This window comes from Tachypleus tridentatus, chromosome 5 (assembly GCF_004210375.1).
Source record: "Tachypleus tridentatus isolate NWPU-2018 chromosome 5, ASM421037v1, whole genome shotgun sequence".
Lineage (NCBI taxonomy): Eukaryota > Metazoa > Arthropoda > Merostomata > Xiphosura > Limulidae > Tachypleus > Tachypleus tridentatus.
The window spans coordinates 50,372,545-50,387,253 of record NC_134829.1 but is presented as its reverse complement, the minus strand read 5'-3'; the positions used below and the strand labels follow the sequence as shown (position 1 = coordinate 50,387,253).

The 14,709-nt window shown below is 34.0% G+C and overlaps 6 non-coding genes across 6 annotated transcripts; all 6 read right to left on the bottom strand.

Moving 5' to 3' along the window:
- Positions 1 to 1,389: 1,389 nt before the first annotated feature.
- Positions 1,390 to 1,463, bottom strand: TRNAN-GUU (transfer RNA asparagine (anticodon GUU)). Its single transcript has one exon. It is a non-coding gene; the product is annotated as a tRNA-Asn (tRNA).
- A 2,395-nt stretch (positions 1,464 to 3,858) lies between these two features.
- On the bottom strand, positions 3,859 to 3,933 carry TRNAN-GUU (transfer RNA asparagine (anticodon GUU)). The gene has a single exon. It is a non-coding gene; the product is annotated as a tRNA-Asn (tRNA).
- A 2,401-nt stretch (positions 3,934 to 6,334) lies between these two features.
- TRNAN-GUU (transfer RNA asparagine (anticodon GUU)) lies at positions 6,335 to 6,408 on the bottom strand. Its single transcript has one exon. It is a non-coding gene; the product is annotated as a tRNA-Asn (tRNA).
- Positions 6,409 to 8,803: 2,395 nt separating this feature from the next.
- TRNAN-GUU (transfer RNA asparagine (anticodon GUU)) lies at positions 8,804 to 8,877 on the bottom strand. The gene has a single exon. It is a non-coding gene; the product is annotated as a tRNA-Asn (tRNA).
- Positions 8,878 to 11,273: 2,396 nt separating this feature from the next.
- Positions 11,274 to 11,347, bottom strand: TRNAN-GUU (transfer RNA asparagine (anticodon GUU)). Its single transcript has one exon. It is a non-coding gene; the product is annotated as a tRNA-Asn (tRNA).
- A 2,398-nt stretch (positions 11,348 to 13,745) lies between these two features.
- TRNAN-GUU (transfer RNA asparagine (anticodon GUU)) lies at positions 13,746 to 13,819 on the bottom strand. The gene has a single exon. It is a non-coding gene; the product is annotated as a tRNA-Asn (tRNA).
- Between the last annotated feature and the right edge of the window lie 890 nt (positions 13,820 to 14,709).

Below are 14,709 nucleotides of genomic sequence, written 5' to 3'. Positions count from 1 at the left end.
CTTTTACACCATGGCAACTTCATTACTGTGTAGTCCTATTACTGGTAAACGAGAGATTTCTGTCTTAGACCGTCAATTACGTTACATCTATTCGAAACAAAACCTAGCTTCAAAGGAGTTCTAATGGTTTTAGAATTGTAAATATATATATGTATGTATATATATATAATTAACAACCTATTTCTAGAAAGTTTTCGATGACATTGTTAAAGGTTTGTGTCAGATTAGGGATTGTACGAATGTAACACTACATTTGAGAAAGCAATAATAACATGCGAATTTTAACGAAAAGACGCATGGGTTTCGTGATTTACTAAACCGAATCGTAGATGATGTGAATAAATAAAAGTCTCTTTATTCACAAAACATTTCATTGTTAATACTTTTAAATAGGTTTCAAAGATAACATTTATTTTGAGGAATAATATTTTTGGTAGTGAAACAAATGAAAATGAACGGAAATGGTCTTTTAAAGTAAAACCTTTTCGCAGTGTTGATTTAAAGCGTTCATATTTGTATTATGTCTATTGAGTACCACGGCCATCTGTACATGTAGAATATACCGACTTTTTTACACAAGGCGAAAAATTAACAATGTACATTAATGTTTATCAATATTATTTAGAGATTTAATTAATTACCAAGAAAAACGGGTTACCTTTGTGTTAGACAGTCAGCCGTCTAGTCTCACAAATACATCAGTATATTTCAATAACAACTCAAAGATCTTGTGTCACCAAGTTCAAAGGAGATTGTCTGCATCAGTATGGGCTAAGAACCTCACTTGTATCGGTATCCACGTCTCTCTTCTTTGGTACAGCATGGTAGAAGTAACCGTGGCAAACAACTATATTTGATGACCACGGTTTATGCTTCGCGAACAACCGATGATCATTTTAATTTGTTATTCATCGTGGAAAAGATACATGTTTGGACAAAACGTTCGAGTCAGTACTAAATTATAATCACACAACTGTAACAAGTAGAACCACAATGAATTAAACATGTTTCATACTCTATGTTATACGTAATTGATTGAAACATTAAAGATTGTTTGAGTCGTCGCTTGAGCTATATCTCTCTAAGCCTGAGATACATACAGCGTACGGTAACGGTTCTGTCACACTAATTGTTTTACACTTTATTGGAACTTTCTAAAATTCGCGGTATTTAACATGAAATTTTAAGAGTCGTATGCTACTAGTTATTCACGAGAGAGTCTCATTCTATTTGCACATTTCATTCTTTCGCCTATTGGTGAAAAACGCTGCACGTCTCTTCTTTGAAATGAGCAGGAAGATCGATGACGGACTTTCTCCTGATTCGTGAATCACGTTTTGACACCGTCACGTGGAATCGTCGCTTTGCCACCAGACGTTAAAACGTAAACGCCCCCGGGTGGGCTCGAACCACCAACCTTTCGGTTAACAGCCGAACGCGCTAGCCGATTGCGCCACGGAGGCGTCGTAACTAACCACCAAAGAAGATGTCTTGAAGCAAAGAAAAGCAATGTTTTGCAGCCTTATTCTACATTACAATCACGCTGTTCTTTTATTCCCGGTACATATATCATTCAGTTATTATGTACTGAACGTTATGCACTTCCTCAAATATTTCTTACTTCGCGTTCATTGCACCAGTAAATCTTAATAACCAAATAACTCATTCACATCTTCAACCTTTCCCAGTTACTCTATCATCGTCTTTGTCTTTGCATCGCGCAGCTATAGAAAACATACGTTCCTTTTAAAATGTTTCAAGAAATACCTTAATAAGCTTTGTATATACGTAAACTGGTTTCTCAACAACTATTCTAAAAATATTTCGTCTGCTCTGTTTTCCTGTCAATAATAGTCTATAAGTTAGCTCGATCTTCACACCATGATTGCGAATCGCTATTATAATTGCCTCGAAGCACGTTTTTGCCGCAGTTCGTGATTCTTTTTCTATTGTCATTTAATATAGAATTATTAAATGAAAACTACTAGATTCTTTGTTTCACATTTTTAATTCACTACTTTTGATACTGTTCAAAACCCAAGTAAATTGAGCAAAGAAGTTTCAAATTAGCGTTTAAAAAAGTTTATCCGAAAATTCATCATACACAGTGTTTAAGTGAATAAAGGAGAAAATAGAGAATAAGTGAGATTTTCATTTACAGTTTTTGTGCTTTATGATTTAAAATCAGTAATAGTAAAGCTAACATTCTTAAGTCGTATTTGAGAAAAAATGGTTAATAATATATATTGAGCCACCCACCGAAAAATATTTTCCGTAAGTTTATGTGACACAACGCTCAAGTGTTTCTTTGCTATTTGCTAAATCTTTTGTTTTCGTAAACATGTCCCATATTCTAACTTACACTTTCAGTTTCATTACTGCCTAATAATATTCAACAAAAAAATTAATCATCCCTATCGTCTTAATAAATTCCATACACTTTATGCAAGTAGATGTGCCTGTGGAGCCTTTTACACCATGGCAACTTCATTACTGTGTAGTCCTATTACTGGTAAACGAGAGATTTCTGTCTTAGACCGTCAATTACGTTACATCTATTCGAAACAAAACCTAGCTTCAAAGGAGTTCTAATGGTTTTAGAATTGTAAATATATATATATGTATATATATATATATAATTAACAACCTATTTCTAGAAAGTTTTCGATGACATTGTTAAAGGTTTGTGTCAGATTAGGGATTGTACGAATGTAACACTACATTTGAGAAAGCAATAATAACATGCGAATTTTAACGAAAAGACGCATGGGTTTCGTGATTTACTAAACCGAATCGTAGATGATGTGAATAAATAAAAGTCTCTTTATTCACAAAACATTTCATTGTTAATACTTTTAAATAGGTTTCAAAGATAACATTTATTTTGAGGAATAATATTTTTGGTAGTGAAACAAATGAAAATGAACGGAAATGGTCTTTTAAAGTAAAACCTTTTCGCAGTGTTGATTTAAAGCGTTCATATTTGTATTATGTCTATTGAGTACCACGGCCATCTGTACATGTAGAATATACCGACTTTTTTACACAAGGCGAAAAATTAACAATGTACATTAATGTTTATCAATATTATTTAGAGATTTAATTAATTACCAAGAAAAACGGGTTACCTTTGTGTTAGACAGTCAGCCGTCTAGTCTCACAAATACATCAGTATATTTCAATAACAACTCAAAGATCTTGTGTCACCAAGTTCAAAGGAGATTGTCTGCATCAGTATGGGCTAAGAACCTCACTTGTATCGGTATCCACGTCTCTCTTCTTTGGTACAGCATGGTAGAAGTAACCGTGGCAAACAACTATATTTGATGACCACGGTTTATGCTTCGCGAACAACCGATGATCATTTTAATTTGTTATTCATCGTGGAAAAGATACATGTTTGGACAAAACGTTCGAGTCAGTACTAAATTATAATCACACAACTGTAACAAGTAGAACCACAATGAATTAAACATGTTTCATACTCTATGTTATACGTAATTGATTGAAACATTAAAGATTGTTTGAGTCGTCGCTTGAGCTATATCTCTCTAAGCCTGAGATACATACAGCGTACGGTAACGGTTCTGTCACACTAATTGTTTTACACTTTATTGGAACTTTCTAAAATTCGCGGTATTTAACATGAAATTTTAAGAGTCGTATGCTACTAGTTATTCACGAGAGAGTCTCATTCTATTTGCACATTTCATTCTTTCGCCTATTGGTGAAAAACGCTGCACGTCTCTTCTTTGAAATGAGCAGGAAGATCGATGACGGACTTTCTCCTGATTCGTGAATCACGTTTTGACACCGTCACGTGGAATCGTCGCTTTGCCACCAGACGTTAAAACGTAAACGCCCCGGGTGGGCTCGAACCACCAACCTTTCGGTTAACAGCCGAACGCGCTAGCCGATTGCGCCACGGAGGCGTCGTAACTAACCACCAAAGAAGATGTCTTGAAGCAAAGAAAAGCAATGTTTTGCAGCCTTATTCTACATTACAATCACGCTGTTCTTTTATTCCCGGTACATATATCATTCAGTTATTATGTACTGAACGTTATGCACTTCCTCAAATATTTCTTACTTCGCGTTCATTGCACCAGTAAATCTTAATAACCAAATAACTCATTCACATCTTCAACCTTTCCCAGTTACTCTATCATCGTCTTTGTCTTTGCATCGCGCAGCTATAGAAAACATACGTTCTTTTTAAAATGTTTCAAGAAATACCTTAATAAGCTTGGTATATACGTAAACTGGTTTCTCAACAACTATTCTAAAAATATTTCGTCTGCTCTGTTTTCCTGTCAATAATAGTCTATAAGTTAGCTCGATCTTCACACCATGATTGCGAATCGCTATTATAATTGCCTCGAAGCACGTTTTTGCCGCAGTTCGTGATTCTTTTTCTATTGTCATTTAATATAGAATTATTAAATGAAAACTACTAGATTCTTTGTTTCACATTTTTAATTCACTACTTTTGATACTGTTCAAAACCCAAGTAAATTGAGCAAAGAAGTTTCAAATTAGCGTTTAAAAAAGTTTATTCGAAAATTCATCATACACAGTGTTTAAGTGAATAAAGGAGTAAATAGAGAATAAGTGAGATTTTCATTTACAGTTTTTGTGCTTTATGATTTAAAATCAGTAATAGTAAAGCTAACATTCTTAAGTCGTATTTGAGAAAAAATGGTTAATAATATATATTGAGCCACCCACCGAAAAATATTTTCCGTAAGTTCATGTGACACAACGCTCAAGTGTTTCTTTGCTATTTGCTAAACCTTTTGTTTTCGTAAACATGTCCCATATTCTAACTTACACTTTGAGTTTCATTACTGCCTAATAATATTCAACAAAAAAAATTAATCATCCCTATCGTCTTAATAAATTCCATACACTTTATGCAAGTAGATGTGCCTGTGGAGCCTTTTACACCATGGCAACTTCATTACTGTGTAGTCCTATTACTGGTAAACGAGAGATTTCTGTCTTAGACCGTCAATTACGTTACATCTATTCGAAACAAAACCTAGCTTCAAAGGAGTTCTAATGGTTTTAGAATTGTAAATTATATATATATGTATATATATATATATAATTAACAACCTATTTCTAGAAAGTTTTCGATGACATTGTTAAAGGTTTGTGTCAGATTAGGGATTGTACGAATGTAACACTACATTTGAGAAAGCAATAATAACATGCGAATTTTAACGAAAAGACGCATGGGTTTCGTGATTTACTAAACCGAATCGTAGATGATGTGAATAAATAAAAGTCTCTTTATTCACAAAACATTTCATTGTTAATACTTTTAAATAGGTTTCAAAGATAACATTTATTTTGAGGAATAATATTTTTGGTAGTGAAACAAATGAAAATGAACGGAAATGGTCTTTTAAAGTAAAACCTTTTCGCAGTGTTGATTTAAAGCGTTCATATTTGTATTATGTCTATTATTGAGTACCACGGCCATCTGTACATGTAGAATATACCGACTTTTTTACACAAGGCGAAAAATTAACAATGTACATTAATGTTTATCAATATTATTTAGAGATTTAATTAATTACCAAGAAAAACGGGTTACCTTTGTGTTAGACAGTCAGCCGTCTAGTCTCACAAATACATCAGTATATTTCAATAACAACTCAAAGATCTTGTGTCACCAAGTTCAAAGGAGATTGTCTGCATCAGTATGGGCTAAGAACCTCACTTGTATCGGTATCCACGTCTCTCTTCTTTGGTACAGCATGGTAGAAGTAACCGTGGCAAACAACTATATTTGATGACCACGGTTTATGCTTCGCGAACAACCGATGATCATTTTAATTTGTTATTCATCGTGGAAAAGATACATGTTTGGACAAAACGTTCGAGTCAGTACTAAATTATAATCACACAACTGTAAGAAGTAGAACCACAATGAATTAAACATGTTTCATACTCTATGTTATACGTAATTGATTGAAACATTAAAGATTGTTTGAGTCGTCGCTTAGAGCTATATCTCTCTAAGCCTGAGATACATACAGCGTACGGTAACGGTTCTGTCACACTAATTGTTTTACACTTTATTGGAACTTTCTAAAATTCGCGGTATTTAACATGAAATTTTAAGAGTCGTACGCTACTAGTTATTCACGAGAGAGTCTCATTCTATTTGCACATTTCATTCTTTCGCCTATTGGTGAAAAACGCTGCACGTCTCTTCTTTGAAATGAGCAGGAAGATCGATGACGGACTTTCTCCTGATTCGTGAATCACGTTTTGACACCGTCACGTGGAATCGTCGCTTTGCCACCAGACGTTAAAACGTAAACGCCCCCGGGTGGGCTCGAACCACCAACCTTTCGGTTAACAGCCGAACGCGCTAGCCGATTGCGCCACGGAGGCGTCGTAACTAACCACCAAAGAAGATGTCTTGAAGGAAAGAAAAGCAATGTTTTGCAGCCTTATTCTACATTACAATCACGCTGTTCTTTTATTCCCGGTACATATATCATTCAGTTATTATGTACTGAACGTTATGCACTTCCTCAAATATTTCTTACTTCGCGTTCATTGCACCAGTAAATCTTAATAACCAAATAACTCATTCACATCTTCAACCTTTCCCAGTTACTCTATCATCGTCTTTGTCTTTGCATCGCGCAGCTATAGAAAACATACGTTCCTTTTAAAATGTTTCAAGAAATACCTTAATAAGCTTTGTATATACGTAAACTGGTTTCTCAACAACTATTCTAAAAATATTTCGTCTGCTCTGTTTTCCTGTCAATAATAGTCTATAAGTTAGCTCGATCTTCACACCATGATTGCGAATCGCTATTATAATTGCCTCGAAGCACGTTTTTGCCGCAGTTCGTGATTCTTTTTCTATTGTCATTTAATATAGAATTATTAAATGAAAACTACTAGATTCTTTGTTTCACATTTTTAATTCACTACTTTTGATACTGTTCAAAACCCAAGTAAATTGAGCAAAGAAGTTTCAAATTAGCGTTTAAAAAAGTTTATCCGAAAATTCATCATACACAGTGTTTAAGTGAATAAAGGAGAAAATAGAGAATAAGTGAGATTTTCATTTACAGTTTTTGTGCTTTATGATTTAAAATCAGTAATAGTAAAGCTAACATTCTTAAGTCGTATTTGAGAAAAAATGGTTAATAATATATATTGAGCCACCCACCGAAAAATATTTTCCGTAAGTTTATGTGACACAACGCTCAAGTGTTTCTTTGCTATTTGCTAAATCTTTTGTTTTCGTAAACATGTCCCATATTCTAACTTACACTTTCAGTTTCATTACTGCCTAATAATATTCAACAAAAAAATTAATCATCCCTATCGTCTTAATAAATTCCATATACTTTATGCAAGTAGATGTGCCTGTGGAGCCTTTTACACCATGGCAACTTCATTACTGTGTAGTCCTATTACTGGTAAACGAGAGATTTCTGTCTTAGACCGTCAATTACGTTACATCTATTCGAAACAAAACCTAGCTTCAAAGGAGTTCTAATGGTTTTAGAATTGTAAAATATATATATGTATGTATATATATATAATTAACAACCTATTTCTAGAAAGTTTTCGATGACATTGTTAAAGGTTTGTGTCAGATTAGGGATTGTACGAATGTAACACTACATTTGAGAAAGCAATAATAACATGCGAATTTTAACGAAAAGACGCATGGGTTTCGTGATTTACTAAACCGAATCGTAGATGATGTGAATAAATAAAAGTCTCTTTATTCACAAAACATTTCATTGTTAATACTTTTAAATAGGTTTCAAAGATAACATTTATTTTGAGGAATAATATTTTTGGTAGTGAAACAAATGAAAATGAACGGAAATGGTCTTTTAAAGTAAAACCTTTTCGCAGTGTTGATTTAAAGCGTTCATATTTGTATTATGTCTATTGAGTACCACGGCCATCTGTACATGTAGAATATACCGACTTTTTTACACAAGGCGAAAAATTAACAATGTACATTAATGTTTATCAATATTATTTAGAGATTTAATTAATTACCAAGAAAAACGGGTTACCTTTGTGTTAGACAGTCAGCCGTCTAGTCTCACAAATACATCAGTATATTTCAATAACAACTCAAAGATCTTGTGTCACCAAGTTCAAAGGAGATTGTCTGCATCAGTATGGGCTAAGAACCTCACTTGTATCGGTATCCACGTCTCTCTTCTTTGGTACAGCATGGTAGAAGTAACCGTGGCAAACAACTATATTTGATGACCACGGTTTATGCTTCGCGAACAACCGATGATCATTTTAATTTGTTATTCATCGTGGAAAAGATACATGTTTGGACAAAACGTTCGAGTCAGTACTAAATTATAATCACACAACTGTAACAAGTAGAACCACAATGAATTAAACATGTTTCATACTCTATGTTATACGTAATTGATTGAAACATTAAAGATTGTTTGAGTCGTCGCTTGAGCTATATCTCTCTAAGCCTGAGATACATACAGCGTACGGTAACGGTTCTGTCACACTAATTGTTTTACACTTTATTGGAACTTTCTAAAATTCGCGGTATTTAACATGAAATTTTAAGAGTCGTATGCTACTAGTTATTCACGAGAGAGTCTCATTCTATTTGCACATTTCATTCTTTCGCCTATTGGTGAAAAACGCTGCACGTCTCTTCTTTGAAATGAGCAGGAAGATCGATGACGGACTTTCTCCTGATTCGTGAATCACGTTTTGACACCGTCACGTGGAATCGTCGCTTTGCCACCAGACGTTAAAACGTAAACGCCCCCGGGTGGGCTCGAACCACCAACCTTTCGGTTAACAGCCGAACGCGCTAGCCGATTGCGCCACGGAGGCGTCGTAACTAACCACCAAAGAAGATGTCTTGAAGCAAAGAAAAAGCAATGTTTTGCAGCCTTATTCTACATTACAATCACGCTGTTCTTTTATTCCCGGTACATATATCATTCAGTTATTATGTACTGAACGTTATGCACTTCCTCAAATATTTCTTACTTCGCGTTCATTGCACCAGTAAATCTTAATAACCAAATAACTCATTCACATCTTCAACCTTTCCCAGTTACTCTATCATCGTCTTTGTCTTTGCATCGCGCAGCTATAGAAAACATACGTTCCTTTTAAAATGTTTCAAGAAATACCTTAATAAGCTTTGTATATACGTAAACTGGTTTCTCAACAACTATTCTAAAAATATTTCGTCTGCTCTGTTTTCCTGTCAATAATAGTCTATAAGTTAGCTCGATCTTCACACCATGATTGCGAATCGCTATTATAATTGCCTCGAAGCACGTTTTTGCCGCAGTTCGTGATTCTTTTTCTATTGTCATTTAATATAGAATTATTAAATGAAAACTACTAGATTCTTTGTTTCACATTTTTAATTCACTACTTTTGATACTGTTCAAAACCCAAGTAAATTGAGCAAAGAAGTTTCAAATTAGCGTTTAAAAAAGTTTATCCGAAAATTCATCATACACAGTGTTTAAGTGAATAAAGGAGAAAATAGAGAATAAGTGAGATTTTCATTTACAGTTTTTGTGCTTTATGATTTAAAATCAGTAATAGTAAAGCTAACATTCTTAAGTCGTATTTGAGAAAAAATGGTTAATAATATATATTGAGCCACCCACCGAAAAATATTTTCCGTAAGTTTATGTGACACAACGCTCAAGTGTTTCTTTGCTATTTGCTAAATCTTTTGTTTTCGTAAACATGTCCCATATTCTAACTTACACTTTCAGTTTCATTACTGCCTAATAATATTCAACAAAAAAAATTAATCATCCCTATCGTCTTAATAAATTCCATATACTTTATGCAAGTAGATGTGCCTGTGGAGCCTTTTACACCATGGCAACTTCATTACTGTGTAGTCCTATTACTGGTAAACGAGAGATTTCTGTCTTAGACCGTCAATTACGTTACATCTATTCGAAACAAAACCTAGCTTCAAAGGAGTTCTAATGGTTTTAGAATTGTAAATATATATATGTATGTATATATATATAATTAACAACCTATTTCTAGAAAGTTTTCGATGACATTGTTAAAGGTTTGTGTCAGATTAGGGATTGTACGAATGTAACACTACATTTGAGAAAGCAATAATAACATGCGAATTTTAACGAAAAGACGCATGGGTTTCGTGATTTACTAAACCGAATCGTAGATGATGTGAATAAATAAAAGTCTCTTTATTCACAAAACATTTCATTGTTAATACTTTTAAATAGGTTTCAAAGATAACATTTATTTTGAGGAATAATATTTTTGGTAGTGAAACAAATGAAAATGAACGGAAATGGTCTTTTAAAGTAAAACCTTTTCGCAGTGTTGATTTAAAGCGTTCATATTTGTATTATGTCTATTGAGTACCACGGCCATCTGTACATGTAGAATATACCGACTTTTGACACAAGGCGAAAAATTAACAATGTACATTAATGTTTATCAATATTATTTAGAGATTTAATTAATTACCAAGAAAAACGGGTTACCTTTGTGTTAGACAGTCAGCCGTCTAGTCTCACAAATACATCAGTATATTTCAATAACAACTCAAAGATCTTGTGTCACCAAGTTCAAAGGAGATTGTCTGCATCAGTATGGGCTAAGAACCTCACTTGTATCGGTATCCACGTCTCTCTTCTTTGGTACAGCATGGTAGAAGTAACCGTGGCAAACAACTATATTTGATGACCACGGTTTATGCTTCGCGAACAACCGATGATCATTTTTAATTTGTTATTCATCGTGGAAAAGATACATGTTTGGACAAAACGTTCGAGTCAGTACTAAATTATAATCACACAACTGTAACAAGTAGAACCACAATGAATTAAACATGTTTCATACTCTATGTTATACGTAATTGATTGAAACATTAAAGATTGTTTGAGTCGTCGCTTGAGCTATATCTCTCTAAGCCTGAGATACATACACCGTACGGTAACGGTTCTGTCACACTAATTGTTTTACACTTTATTGGAACTTTCTAAAATTCGCGGTATTTAACATGAAATTTTAAGAGTCGTATGCTACTAGTTATTCACGAGAGAGTCTCATTCTATTTGCACATTTCATTCTTTCGCCTATTGGTGAAAAACGCTGCACGTCTCTTCTTTGAAATGAGCAGGAAGATCGATGACGGACTTTCTCCTGATTCGTGAATCACGTTTTGACACCGTCACGTGGAATCGTCGCTTTGCCACCAGACGTTAAAACGTAAACGCCCCCGGGTGGGCTCGAACCACCAACCTTTCGGTTAACAGCCGAACGCGCTAGCCGATTGCGCCACGGAGGCGTCGTAACTAACCACCAAAGAAGATGTCTTGAAGCAAAGAAAAGCAATGTTTTGCAGCCTTATTCTACATTACAATCACGCTGTTCTTTTATTCCCGGTACATATATCATTCAGTTATTATGTACTGAACGTTATGCACTTCCTCAAATATTTCTTACTTCGCGTTCATTGCACCAGTAAATCTTAATAACCAAATAACTCATTCACATCTTCAACCTTTCCCAGTTACTCTATCATCGTCTTTGTCTTTGCATCGCGCAGCTATAGAAAACATACGTTTCTTTTAAAATGTTTCAAGAAATACCTTAATAAGCTTTGTATATACGTAAACTGGTTTCTCAACAACTATTCTAAAAATATTTCGTCTGCTCTGTTTTCCTGTCAATAATAGTCTATAAGTTAGCTCGATCTTCACACCATGATTGCGAATCGCTATTATAATTGCCTCGAAGCACGTTTTTGCCGCAGTTCGTGATTCTTTTTCTATTGTCATTTAATATAGAATTATTAAATGAAAACTACTAGATTCTTTGTTTCACATTTTTAATTCACTACTTTTGATACTGTTCAAAACCCAAGTAAATTGAGCAAAGAAGTTTCAAATTAGCGTTTAAAAAAGTTTATCCGAAAATTCATCATACACAGTGTTTAAGTGAATAAAGGAGAAAATAGAGAATAAGTGAGATTTTCATTTACAGTTTTTGTGCTTTATGATTTAAAATCAGTAATAGTAAAGCTAACATTCTTAAGTCGTATTTGAGAAAAAATGGTTAATAATATATATTGAGCCACCCACCGAAAAATATTTTCCGTAAGTTTATGTGACACAACGCTCAAGTGTTTCTTTGCTATTTGCTAAATCTTTTGTTTTCGTAAACATGTCCCATATTCTAACTTACACTTTCAGTTTCATTACTGCCTAATAATATTCAACAAAAAAAATTAATCATCCCTATCGTCTTAATAAATTCCATATACTTTATGCAAGTAGATGTGCCTGTGGAGCCTTTTACACCATGGCAACTTCATTACTGTGTAGTCCTATTACTGGTAAACGAGAGATTTCTGTCTTAGACCGTCAATTACGTTACATCTATTCGAAACAAAACCTAGCTTCAAAGGAGTTCTAATGGTTTTAGAATTGTAAATATATATATATATATATATATATATATAATTAACAACCTATTTCTAGAAAGTTTTCGATGACATTGTTAAAGGTTTGTGTCAGATTAGGGATTGTACGAATGTAACACTACATTTGAGAAAGCAATAATAACATGCGAATTTTAACGAAAAGACGCATGGGTTTCGTGATTTACTAAACCGAATCGTAGATGATGTGAATAAATAAAAGTCTCTTTATTCACAAAACATTTCATTGTTAATACTTTTAAATAGGTTTCAAAGATAACATTTATTTTGAGGAATAATATTTTTGGTAGTGAAACAAATGAAAATGAACGGAAATGGTCTTTTAAAGTAAAACCTTTTCGCAGTGTTGATTTAAAGCGTTCATATTTGTATTATGTCTATTGAGTACCACGGCCATCTGTACATGTAGAATATACCGACTTTTTACACAAGGCGAAAAATTAACAATGTACATTAATGTTTATCAATATTATTTAGAGATTTAATTAATTACCAAGAAAAACGGGTTACCTTTGTGTTAGACAGTCAGCCGTCTAGTCTCACAAATACATCAGTATATTTCAATAACAACTCAAAGATCTTGTGTCACCAAGTTCAAAGGAGATTGTCTGCATCAGTATGGGCTAAGAACCTCACTTGTATCGGTATCCACGTCTCTCTTCTTTGGTACAGCATGGTAGAAGTAACCGTGGCAAACAACTATATTTGATGACCACGGTTTATGCTTCGCGAACAACCGATGATCATTTTTAATTTGTTATTCATCGTGGAAAAGATACATGTTTGGACAAAACGTTCGAGTCAGTACTAAATTATAATCACACAACTGTAACAAGTAGAACCACAATGAATTAAACATGTTTCATACTCTATGTTATACGTAATTGATTGAAACATTAAAGATTGTTTGAGTCGTCGCTTAGAGCTATATCTCTCTAAGCCTGAGATACATACAGCGTACGGTAACGGTTCTGTCACACTAATTGTTTTACACTTTATTGGAACTTTCTAAAATTCGCGGTATTTAACATGAAATTTTAAGAGTCGTATGCTACTAGTTATTCACGAGAGAGTCTCATTCTATTTGCACATTTCATTCTTTCGCCTATTGGTGAAAAACGCTGCACGTCTCTTCTTTGAAATGAGCAGGAAGATCGATGACGGACTTTCTCCTGATTCGTGAATCACGTTTTGACACCGTCACGTGGAATCGTCGCTTTGCCACCAGACGTTAAAACGTAAACGCCCCCGGGTGGGCTCGAACCACCAACCTTTCGGTTAACAGCCGAACGCGCTAGCCGATTGCGCCACGGAGGCGTCGTAACTAACCACCAAAGAAGATGTCTTGAAGCAAAGAAAAGCAATGTTTTGCAGCCTTATTCTACATTACAATCACGCTGTTCTTTTATTCCCGGTACATATATCATTCAGTTATTATGTACTGAACGTTATGCACTTCCTCAAATATTTCTTACTTCGCGTTCATTGCACCAGTAAATCTTAATAACCAAATAACTCATTCACATCTTCAACCTTTCCCAGTTACTCTATCATCGTCTTTGTCTTTGCATCGCGCAGCTATAGAAAACATACGTTCTTTTAAAATGTTTCAAGAAATACCTTAATAAGCTTTGTATATACGTAAACTGGTTTCTCAACAACTATTCTAAAAATATTTCGTCTGCTCTGTTTTCCTGTCAATAATAGTCTATAAGTTAGCTCGATCTTCACACCATGATTGCGAATCGCTATTATAATTGCCTCGAAGCACGTTTTGCCGCAGTTCGTGATTCTTTTTCTATTGTCATTTAATATAGAATTATTAAATGAAAACTACTAGATTCTTTGTTTCACATTTTAATTCACTACTTTTGATACTGTTCAAAACCCAAGTAAATTGAGCAAAGAAGTTTCAAATTAGCGTTTAAAAAGTTTATCCGAAAATTCATCATACACAGTGTTTAAGTGAATAAAGGAGAAAATAGAGAATAAGTGAGATTTTCATTTACAGTTTTGTGCTTTATGATTTAAAATCAGTAATAGTAAAGCTAACATTCTTAAGTCGTATTTGAGAAAAAATGGTTAATAATATATATTGAGCCACCCACCGAAAAATATTTTCCGTAAGTTTATGTGACACAACGCTCAAGTGTTTCTTTGCTATTTGCTAAATCTTTTGTTTTCGTAAACATGTCCCATATTCTAAC